This window comes from Macaca fascicularis, chromosome X (genome assembly GCF_037993035.2).
Source record: "Macaca fascicularis isolate 582-1 chromosome X, T2T-MFA8v1.1".
NCBI classification, from domain to species: domain Eukaryota; kingdom Metazoa; phylum Chordata; class Mammalia; order Primates; family Cercopithecidae; genus Macaca; species Macaca fascicularis.
In genome coordinates this window covers 82,474,247-82,485,129 of record NC_088395.1, presented here as the reverse complement: position 1 = coordinate 82,485,129, position 10,883 = coordinate 82,474,247, and positions in this window count along the sequence as shown.

Sequence of the window (10,883 nt, the reverse complement as noted above, 5' to 3'; positions counted from 1 at the left end):
ATCATGAAGTCTTGAATAAGTAAGTCTTTAATTCAAGTGCTGTGATTCATCCAACTTTATTCTATTTTCCCCCAATTTTCCTGACTATTCTAGTTCCTTTGCCTCCCCATAAAAAAATTACAAACAGCTTTCTATATTTAAAAGGAATCCTAATGACATTTTAATGGCAATAATGTGAAATCTGTATATAAATCTACAAAGAATTGACATTTTTACTATGTTGGTTCTTCCAATCCATGAACATGGGTATGTTTCTCCATTTATTTAGGTCTTCTTTGATTTTTTTAAATCAACATTTAATACTTCTAAGCATAAAAATTCTTTACATGTTTTATTAGATTTATACATATTTTGGTCTCTTTGAGCATATTTGAATGGTATTGTAATTTTAATTTCAGTTTCCAATTGTTTACTGCTCATATATAGAAATAAAGTTGATTGAGACCTTGTATCCCAAGTTACTAGGCCTACCCCTTATGCAACCTTATCTCAGCTGTTTTCATGACCTCCAACAACCCCTGGCTATCACTTGTGGTCCTCTACAAGGAATCTTCAGGATCAAAATAAATAGTTTGGGGGACTGTCACCACCAAGCTGTCCTCTCAGCAGGCACACCTCCCACTATGTCTAAATAAACTGGCATCCTATTTATAACTTAGTTTCCCATAAAACTTCCCCAACCTGCCCAAAGGAAAAAAAAATGTCCTGATAAGGCCATTTCTTACCTGACACAGCAGCTACCACGAGAGCCTAAGATTTGATCATTTATAGTTATTACACCCCAGAGGCCTAAAGATTGAGCCATAGGCCTATCACTCAGTTCCCGAATCAGCAACGAATACATTAGAGCACAGTCTGGCCATATAGACAGACACATAGGCAGCTAGGACTATCTAATAAATAGAGAAAATTAATAAGATCTAATATTTGATAGCACAACAGAGTAACTATAAATAATAATTTAATTTTACACTTAAAAATAACTAAAAGTATAACTGGATTGTTTATAACACAAAGAATAAATACTTGAGGTAATGGGAAGAAAATAAAATCGATAACTTCTCAGGGAAATGGTGAGAGGCATCATCAAGAAAATATAGAATAATCAGGCTATTTTAAAGTCCTTTAATTCCCCCATAAACTAAGGAAAAATATACAGGAAATATCTTTAGCTCCCATACTCTATGTTGGTAAAGGCAGGAGTATATTGAATGTATCATGTCTCAGAAGTTCTGATTTTCCTCTCCTTACACTGCTTCTACATAAGGAAAAATGTCCTTAGAGACTCTGAGTCTGTGTATATATTAGTGAGGGAAAGGTTATGTAAAGGAAGGGCCTATTCTTAAAACTACAAGAGAACCACTAAGGCAAACTGATACAAGGCAGGAACCTTTGGGGTCTAATAATCTCTCATTCAGTCTCCCCTAAAATTGGTGTGGTAATTTGTAGGAAGACAAGGTACACAGGTGACAATTGCTGTTTTGTGGCCTACTACATTTATTATCCTAGAAGACTGAACTTGTACAGGCTCCGCCCAACAATCTCAGCACCTAGGCAGCTAGAGGACAACAGACTTTGGGCCCAAATATAAAGTAGCTATCTTTACCCTCAAGGGTCAGTGTGTGCCTGCTCATGACTGGGCCCTCCACACATCACTCAGTATTCACAAAATGTCCAGTCTCCATCTTTTGCACCCTGACTCCTACATTATCATGGCAGAGCCAACCATGGACAGTGCCATAATATAGTTTGGATATTTGTCCCTGCCCAAATCTCAGGTTGAATTGCAATACCCCATCCTGGAGGTTAGGGCCTGGTGGGAGGTGTTTGGATCATAGGGATGGATCTCTCGTGACTTGGTGCTGTCTTGGTAATGGTGAGTTCTGACAAGCTCTGGTCATTTAAAAGTGTCTGGCACCTTCCCCTCACTCACTATCTGTTGCTCCTGCATTCACTACATAATATGCAAGCTCCTGCTTAACCTAATGCCATGAGTAAAAGCTCCGTGAGGCCTCCCCAGAAACCACGCGATGTCAATTCTATACTGCCTGTACAGCCTGTAGAACTGTGAGCCAATTAAACCTCTTTTCTTTATAAATTACCCAGTCTTAGGTATTTCTTTATAGGAACACAAAAACAGAGAATTTTGTCGGGATCAAGGGACTAGATTGCAACTCTGGACACAGCATCATGTGGAGGCTTGTATTGTGCATTTTAGCTCCAGGTCAACAAACGGGCAATCCTGAGAGGACCCACAGACCCTCTCAAGGAAGCGGACTGCTCCTGCAGGACCCAGGAGACACCCCAAATACAGTGAGTGCCCCAAATGTGGAAGTAGGAAAGGGAGACCCTCCTCTCCCGAACACACATCACCACTGGAGAAGCTGAAGGTCTGTTTGCAAGAGAAATTTCTGACTTTACCTGGAGCTGAGTCAAGTTAGAGTGCCAAACCGAGTGAAATACAGGGGTAGAGGAAGCAGCAGAAAGGCCCCAGGAGCTCGCGAGATCCCCAAGCAGCCCATTCCTGCCTGGCACCACAGGGATCCATTAGGAGGGTAGCCAGAGAAGCAGGGAGTAAAACTCTACAGGAAGAAGGAATTCTCTAGCTGAACTCTGTAACAATTTGAAAGGGTGAGAAGCCTCCTGGCCAGAACTCCGAGGCAGGGGACAGAGGCACAAATCTGGCTTGCAGACTTCACAGGCGGTGGAAGAACTAAAGCCTTTTTCTTTTGCAATTGGGAGGCAGAAAGTATCCAGCAAGTTTTCAAGCCTGTCTTACCCTCTGCCTGGAAACAGATCGGGGCTGTTGTGGGCTGCAGAGTGGGACTGAGAATGGCCCTCTGGTTTGCGTGGCAGCTGGGTGAGGCCTGTGACTGCTGATTTTCCTCCACTTCTCTGACAACCTGCATGACTCAGCAGAGGCAGCCACAATCCTCCTAGGTACACAATTCCTGTGACCTGGGAATCTCAACCCCATCCCCCACAGCAGCTTCAGCAAGGCCAGCCCAAGGAGACTCTGAGCTCAGACATGCCTAGCCCCACCCCTACCTAATGGTCTTTCCCTACCCACCCTGGTAGCAGAAGACAAAGGGCATATAAACTTGGGAGTTCTAGGGCCCCACCCACTTCTGGTTGCTCTCCACACTACTACAGCTGATGCCACCTGGAAAGCACTACCTCCTGGCAGGAGGCCAACCAGCACAATAATAGAGGATTAAACCACCAAAGCTAAGGACCCTCATGAAGTCCACTGCACCCGCTGCCACCTTCACCAGAACAGGCACTGGTATCTACAGGTGAGAGACCCACAGACAGTTCACATCACAGGACTCTGTGCAGACCCCAGTACCAGTCTGGAGCTGGGTAGACTCACTGGGTGGCTAGATCCAGAAAAGAAACAACAATCACTGCAGTTCAGCTCACAGGAAGCCACATCCACAGAAATAGGGGGAGAGTACAACATCAAGGGAACACCCCGTGGGACAAAAAATCCTGAACAACAGCCTTCAGCCCTAGACTGTGAGGCCTCTGAGCTGAAGCTCAGCCATTGTAACCCCTGTGACCTGCACATATACGTCCAGATGGCCTGCAGGAGCCAAAAAGTCTGGGGCAACACAAAACTACAAAAGAAGCAAAACAGCCAGCTCCTGTATTAACTGATTGACCCACCTTACAACATTCCATCATGACTTGTTCCTGCCCTGCCCCAACTGATCGATTGACCTCATTACATTCTTCCTCTGGGCAATGAGTCTTACGATCTCCCCACCATGCACCTTGTGACTCCCTCCTCTGCTGACAATAGACAACCACCTTTAACTGTAACTTTCCACTGCTTACCCCAGTCCTATAAAACTGCCCCATCCCTATCTCCCTTTGCTGACTCCTTTTTCGGACTCAGCCCGCCTGCACCCAGGTGAAATAAACAGCTTTATTGCTCACACAAAGCCCGTTTGGTGGACTCTCTTCACGGGGACGCACATGAAATTTGGTGCCGAAGACCTGGGATAGGAGGACTCCTTCGGGAGACCGTTCCTGTCCTCGCCCTCACTCCGTCAGGAGATCCATCTAGGACCTCAGGTCCTCAGACCAACCAGCCCAAGGAACATCTCACCAATTTCAAATTGGGTAAATAGTCTTTTCACTCTCTTCTCCAGCCTCTCTTGCTACCCTTCAATCTCCCTCTCCTTCCAATTTCAGTTCTTTTTCCTCTCTAGTAGAGACAAAGGAGACACATCTTATCTGTGAACCCAAAACTCCGGTGCTGGTCACAGACTTGGGAAGACAGTCTTCCCCTGGTGCCTAATCACTGTGGGAACCCCTGCCTGATTGTTCACCCTCATTTCAGAGGTGTCTGATCACCACGGGGACACCTGCCTTGATTCTTCACCTTAGTGGCAAGTACCACCTCCCTTGGGTGGCAAGTACCAGCACCACCCCCCCTCCATGTCTCTACCCTCTCTTTTCTCTGGGCTTGCCTCTTTCACTATGGGCAAACTTCCACCCTCAATTCCCCCTTCTTCTCCCTTAGCCTGTGTTCTTAAAAACCTAAAACCCCTTCAACTAACACCTGACCTAAAACCTAAATGTCTTATTTTCTTCTGCAATACTGCTAGGCCCCAATACTAAATCAACAATGGTTCCAAATGTTCAGAAAACAGCACTTTTGATTTCTCCATCTTACAAGACCTGGATGATTTTTGTCAAAAAAATGGGCAAATGGTCTGAGGTGCCTAACATCCAGGCATTCTTTTACACATTTGTCCCTCCCTAGTCTCCACTCCCAATGCAACTCATCCCAAATCTCTTCTTTCTCTCCTGTCTCTTCCTTCAGCCTCCACCCCAAGCTCTGAGTCCTTTGAATCCTCCTTTTCTATGGACTCATGTGACCTCTCCGCTCCTCCCCAGGCTGCTCCTTGCCAGGCCGAGCCAGGTCCCAATTCTTCCTCAGCATCTGCTCTCCCACTGTATAATCCTTCTATCACCTCCCCTCCTCACACCCAGTCCAGCTTACAGTTTCATTCTGTGACTAGCCCTCCCCCTAACTGCCCAACAATTTCCTCTTACAGAGGTGGCTGGAGCTGAAGGCACAGTCAAAGTTAATGCTCCTTTTTCTTTATCTGACCTCTCCCAAATCAGTTAGTGTTCAGGCTCTTTTTCATGAAATATAAAAATCCAGCCCAGTTCATGTCCTGTTTGGCAACAACCCTTAAATGCTTTACTTCCCTAGACCCAGAGGGGCCACAGGGCCACCTTATTCTCAATATGCATTTTATTATCCAATCTGTTCCCAAAATAAAGCTCCAAAAATCAGATTCTGGCCCTCAAACTCCACAACAGGACTTAATTAACCTCGTCTTCAAGGTGTACAATAATAGACAAAAGGCAGCCAAGTGGCAACGTATTTCTGAGTTGCAATTACTTGCCTCCCTTGTATAAGAAACCCCAGCCACATCTCCAGTATGCAAGAACTTCAAAACACCTGAACTGCAGTGGCCAGGCATTCCTCCAGGACCCCCTCCCCCAGGATCTTGCTTCAAGTGCTGGAAATTTGGCCACTGGGCCAAGGAATGCCCACATCCCAGGATTCCTCCTAAGCCGTGTCCCATTTGTGTGGGACCCCACTAGAAAATGGACTGTCCAACTCACCCGGGAGCCACTTCCAGAGCCCCTGGAACTCTGGCTCAAGGCTCTCTGACTGAATCCTTCCCAGATTTTCTTGGCTAAGAGGCTGAAGACTGACACTGCCTGATCGCCTTGGAAGCTTCCTGATCCATCACAGACAGTTTGGGTAACTCTTACAGTGGAGGGTAAGTTCATCCCCTTCTTAATCAATAAGAAGGCTACCCATTCCACATTACCTTCTTTTCAAGGGCCTATTTCCCTTGCCTCTATAACTGTTGTGGGTACTGAGAGCCAGGCTTCTAAACCTCTTAAAACTCCCCAACGTTGGTGTCAACTTGGACAATATTCATTTATGCACTCCTTTTTAGTTATCCCCACCTGCCCAGCTCCCTTGTTAGGTCGAGACATCTTAAATTATCTGCTTCTCTGACTATTCCTAGGCTACAGCCACACATCATTGCCACCCTTTTCCCCAGTTCAAAGCCTCCTTTGCATCTTCCTCTTGTATCCCCCCACCTAAACCCACAAATATGGGACACCTCTACTCTCTCCCTGGCAATCTATCACACACCTATTAAATCCTAATCACCCTTACCCCACTCAATGCTAATACTCCATCCCACAGCAGGCTTTAAAAAGGTTAAAGCCTGTTATTATCCGCCTGTTACAACATGGCTCCTCTTAAAGCCTACAAAATCTCCTTACAACTCACCTATCCTAACTGTCCAAAAACTGGCCATTCATACAGGCTGGTACAGGATCTTCGCCTTATCAACCAAATTATCTTGCCTATCCACCTTGTGGTACCAAGCCCATATGCTCTCCTATCCTCAATAGCTCCCCGCACAACCCATTATTCTGTTCTGGATCTCAATTATGCTTCCTTTACTATTCCTTTGGATCCTTCATCCCAGCCTCTCTTTGCTTTTACCTGGACTGACCCTGACACCCATCAGTCCCAGCAGCTTACCTGGGTTGTACTGCCACAAGACTTCTGGGACAGCCCTCATTACTTTAGCCAAGCTCTTTCTCTTGATGTACTTTCTTTCCACCCCTCTGCTTCTCATCTTATTAAATATATTGATGACCTTCTGCTTTGTAGTCCCTCCTTTGAGTCTTCTCAACAAGATACCCTTCAGCATTTATTTTCGAAAGGATATCGGGTATCCCCTCCAAAGCTCAAATTTCTTCCACATCCGTTACCTACCTCGGCATAATTCTTCTTGAAAACATGCGTGCCCACCCTGCCAATCATGTCTGGCTGATCTCTCAAACCCCAATCCCTTCTACAAAGCAACAACTCCTTTATTTCCTGGACATGGTTGGATACTTTTGCCTTTGGATACCTGGTTTTGCCATCCTAACAAAACCATTTATAAACTCACAAAGGAAAACCTAGCTGACCCCATAGATCCTAAATCCTTTCCCTGCTCCTCTTTCCATTCCTTAAAAACAGCCCTAGAAGCTGCTCCCACACTAGCTCTCCCTAACTCATCCCAAACCTTTTTCATTACACACAGCCAAAGTGCAGGGCTGTGCAGTCTGAATTCTTACACAAGAGCCGGGACCGTGCCCTGTAGCCTTTCTGTCAAAACAACTTGACCTTACTCTTTTAGGCTGGCCTCCACATTATTCCTGATACCACACCTGACCCCCATGACTGTTATCTCTCTGATCCAACTGGCATTCACTCCATTTCCCCATATTTCCTTCTTTCCTGCTCCTCACCCTGATCACATTTTGTTTATTGATGGCAGCTCCACCAGCTCTAATCGCCATTCACCAGCAAAGGCAGGCTATGATATAGTAATTTATACACTTATCATTGAGGCTACTGCTCTGCTCCACTCCACTACCTCTCAGCAAGCAGAACTCATGGCCTGAACTCGAGCCCTCACTCTTGTAAAAGGACTGTGTGTCAATATTTATACTGGCTTTAAATATGCCTTCTGTGTCCTGCACCACCATGCTGTTATATGGGCTAAAAGAAGTTTCCTAGTGAGCAAGGGTCCTCCATCATTAATGCCTCTTTAATAAAAACTCTTTTCAAGGCTGCTTTACTTCCAAAGGAAGCTGGAGTCATTCACTGCAAAGGCTATGAAAGGGCCTCAGACTCCACTGCTCAAGGCAACAATTACGCTGATAAGTCAGCTAAAGAAGAAGCAGTATTCCTACTTCTGTCCCTCACGGCCAGTTTCTCTCCTTCTCATCAGTCACTCCTACTTACTCTCCCACTGAAGTTTCCACCTATCAGTCCCTCCCCACTCAAGGCCAATGGTTCTTAGAGGAACCATTCTTAGAGGAACCAAGGAAAATACCTACTTCCAGCCTCACAGGCTCATTCCATTCTATCGTCCTTTCATAACCTCTTCCATGGGGGTTACAAGCCACTAGCCCATCTCTTAGAACCTCTCATTTCCTTTAAGACATTTGCCCTGCATTTCACTCTATCCCTGGCTACCTTCCCCCTGTTGTTTGGACTCTCCTCCTAGCCCCTCCACTTGCTTGCTTATAACCAGCCCCATGAATAGCAGTGAAAGGTTACTCATAGACACTATGAGCTGTCTCATACACCATAAAAATTGAACCTCCCCCTCTACCCAGTTGCCCCATCAATCCCCATTACAACCTCTAACAGCTTCTGCTCTCGCTAAATCCCTAAGAGTCTAGGTGCAAGACACCTCTTTTGGTGCTTCCTCTCATCTTTTCACTTTACATTTCCAGTTTTGCCTTACAAAGGTCCTTCCTTACTCTGCAGCTCCTCCACCTACATGTGTCAACCTGCTAATTGGATAGGTACATGTACACTGGTTTTTCTTGTTCCAAAAATTCAATTTGCAAATGGGACTGAACAACTTTCTGTCCCCTGCATGACACCAACCAGACAAAAATGAGTTATTCCTCTAATCCCTCTACTTGTAGGGTTAGGACTTTCTGCTACCACTATTGCCCTTGGAGCTGGAATAGCAGGCATTTCAACTTCTATCACAGTCTTCCGTAGCCTTTCTAATGACTTTTCTACCAGCATTACAGATAAATCACACACTTTATCAGTCCTTCAGGTCCAGGTTGACTCCTGAGCCGCAGTTGTCCTCCAAAGTCACTGAGGCCTTGAACTACTCACTGCTGAAAAGGAGGACTCGGTATATTTTTAAATGAAGAATGTTGGTTTTATCTAAAACAATCCAGCCTGGTATATGACAACATAAAAAAGCTTAAAGATAAGGCCCCAAAACTCAGCAGCCAGGCAAATAATTACACTGGACCCACCTGGACACTTTCTAACTGGGTGTCTTCACTCCTCCCTATTCTTAGTCCCCGGTGCCTGTTTTTCTCCTTTTCTTATTTGGGCCTTTGTCTTCTGTTTAGTTTCTCAATTCATACAAAACCGCATTCAGATCATTACCAATCATCCTATATGACAAATGCTACTTTTAACAACCCAACGGTACCATCCTCTGCCCCAAGATCTCCCCACAGCCTAAATTCCTATTCCTTGTAACTCACTATAAAATTTTTTTAAGGTGTCCATGCAGTCCCTGGTCACACTTGAAGCAGACCTGAGAAACATCGCCCCTACGCCAATAATCCCCAGTAAAACCTATATTTTCTTTATCTTTTATTATAACTTTATATTTTATAAATAAAAAGACAGAAATGTCAGGCCTCTGAGCTGAAGCTCAGCCATTGTAACCCCTGTGACCTGCACATATACGTCCAGATGGCCTGCAGGAGCCAAGAAGTCTGGGGCAACACAAAACTACAAAAGAAGTAAAACAGCCAGCTCCTGTCTTAACTGATTGACCAACCTTACAACATTCCATTATGACTCATTCCCATCCTGCCCCAACTGATCGATCGACCTCGTGACATTCTTCTGGGCAATAAGTCTTATGATCTCCCCACCATGCACCTTGTGACTCTCTCCTCTGCTGACAATAGATAACCACCTTTAACTGTAACTTTCCACTGCTTACCCCAGTCCTATAAAACTGCCCCACCCCTATCTCTCTTTGCTGACTCCTTTTTCGGACTCAGCTCTCCTGCACCCAGGTGAAATAAACAGTTTTATTGCTCACATAAAGTCTGTTTGGTGGACTCTTCTTCACATGGACGCGCATGACATAGACCTTACCTCTGACAGGGCCTACCCAAATGAAAAGGAACAAAAAAACCAACTCTGGTAATATGACAAAACAAGGCTTGTTAACACCGTCCCCCCCCCCCCCCCCACACCAAATCACACTAGTTCACCAACAATGGATCCAAACCAAGAAGAAATCCTTGATTTACCTAAAAAACAATGCAGGAGGTTAGTTATTAAGCTAATCACAGAGGGACCAGAGAATGGCAAATCCCCATGCAAGGAAATCCAAAAAATAATACAAGAAGTGAAGGGAGAAATATTCAAGGAAATAGATAGCTTAAAGAAAAAGCAATAAAAAATTCAGGAAACGTAGAATACACTTTTAAATATGCAAAATTCTCTGGAAAGTCTCAGCAATAGAATTGAACAAGTAGAAGAAATAAATTCAGAGATCAACGACACTGTCTTTGAATTAACCCAATGCAACAAAGACAAGGAAAAAAGAATAAGAAAATATGAACAAAGCCTCCAAGAAGTCTGGGATTATGTTAAATGACTAAACCTAAGAATAATTGGTGTACCTGAGAAAGAAGACAATTCTAAAACCTTAAAAAACCTTTTTGGTGGAATAATCAAGGAAAACTTCTGTGGCCTTGTTAGAGACCTAGACATGCAAATACAAGAAGCCCAAAGAACACCTGGGAAATTCATTGTGAAAAGATCTTCACCTAGGCATATTGTCATCAGGTTATCCACAGTTAAGACAAAGGAAAGAATCTTAAGGTCTATGAGACAGAAGCACCAGGTAAACTATACAGGAAAGCCTATCAGATTAGCAGCAGATTTCTGAGCAAAAACCCCACAAGCCAGAAGGGATTGGGGCCCTATCTTCAGCTTCCTCAAACAAAACAATTATCAGTCAAGAATTCTGTACCCAGTGAAACTAAGCATCATATATGAAGGAAAGATACAGTCATTTTCAGATAAACAAATGCTGAGAGAATTTGCTATTACCAAACAATCACTACAGGAACTGCTAGAAGGAGCTCTAAATCTTGAAACAAATCCTGGAAACACATCAAAACAGAACGACCTTAAAGCATAAATCACACAGAACCTATAAAACAAAAATACAAGTTAAAAAGCAAAAACAAACAAACAAAACAAAGTA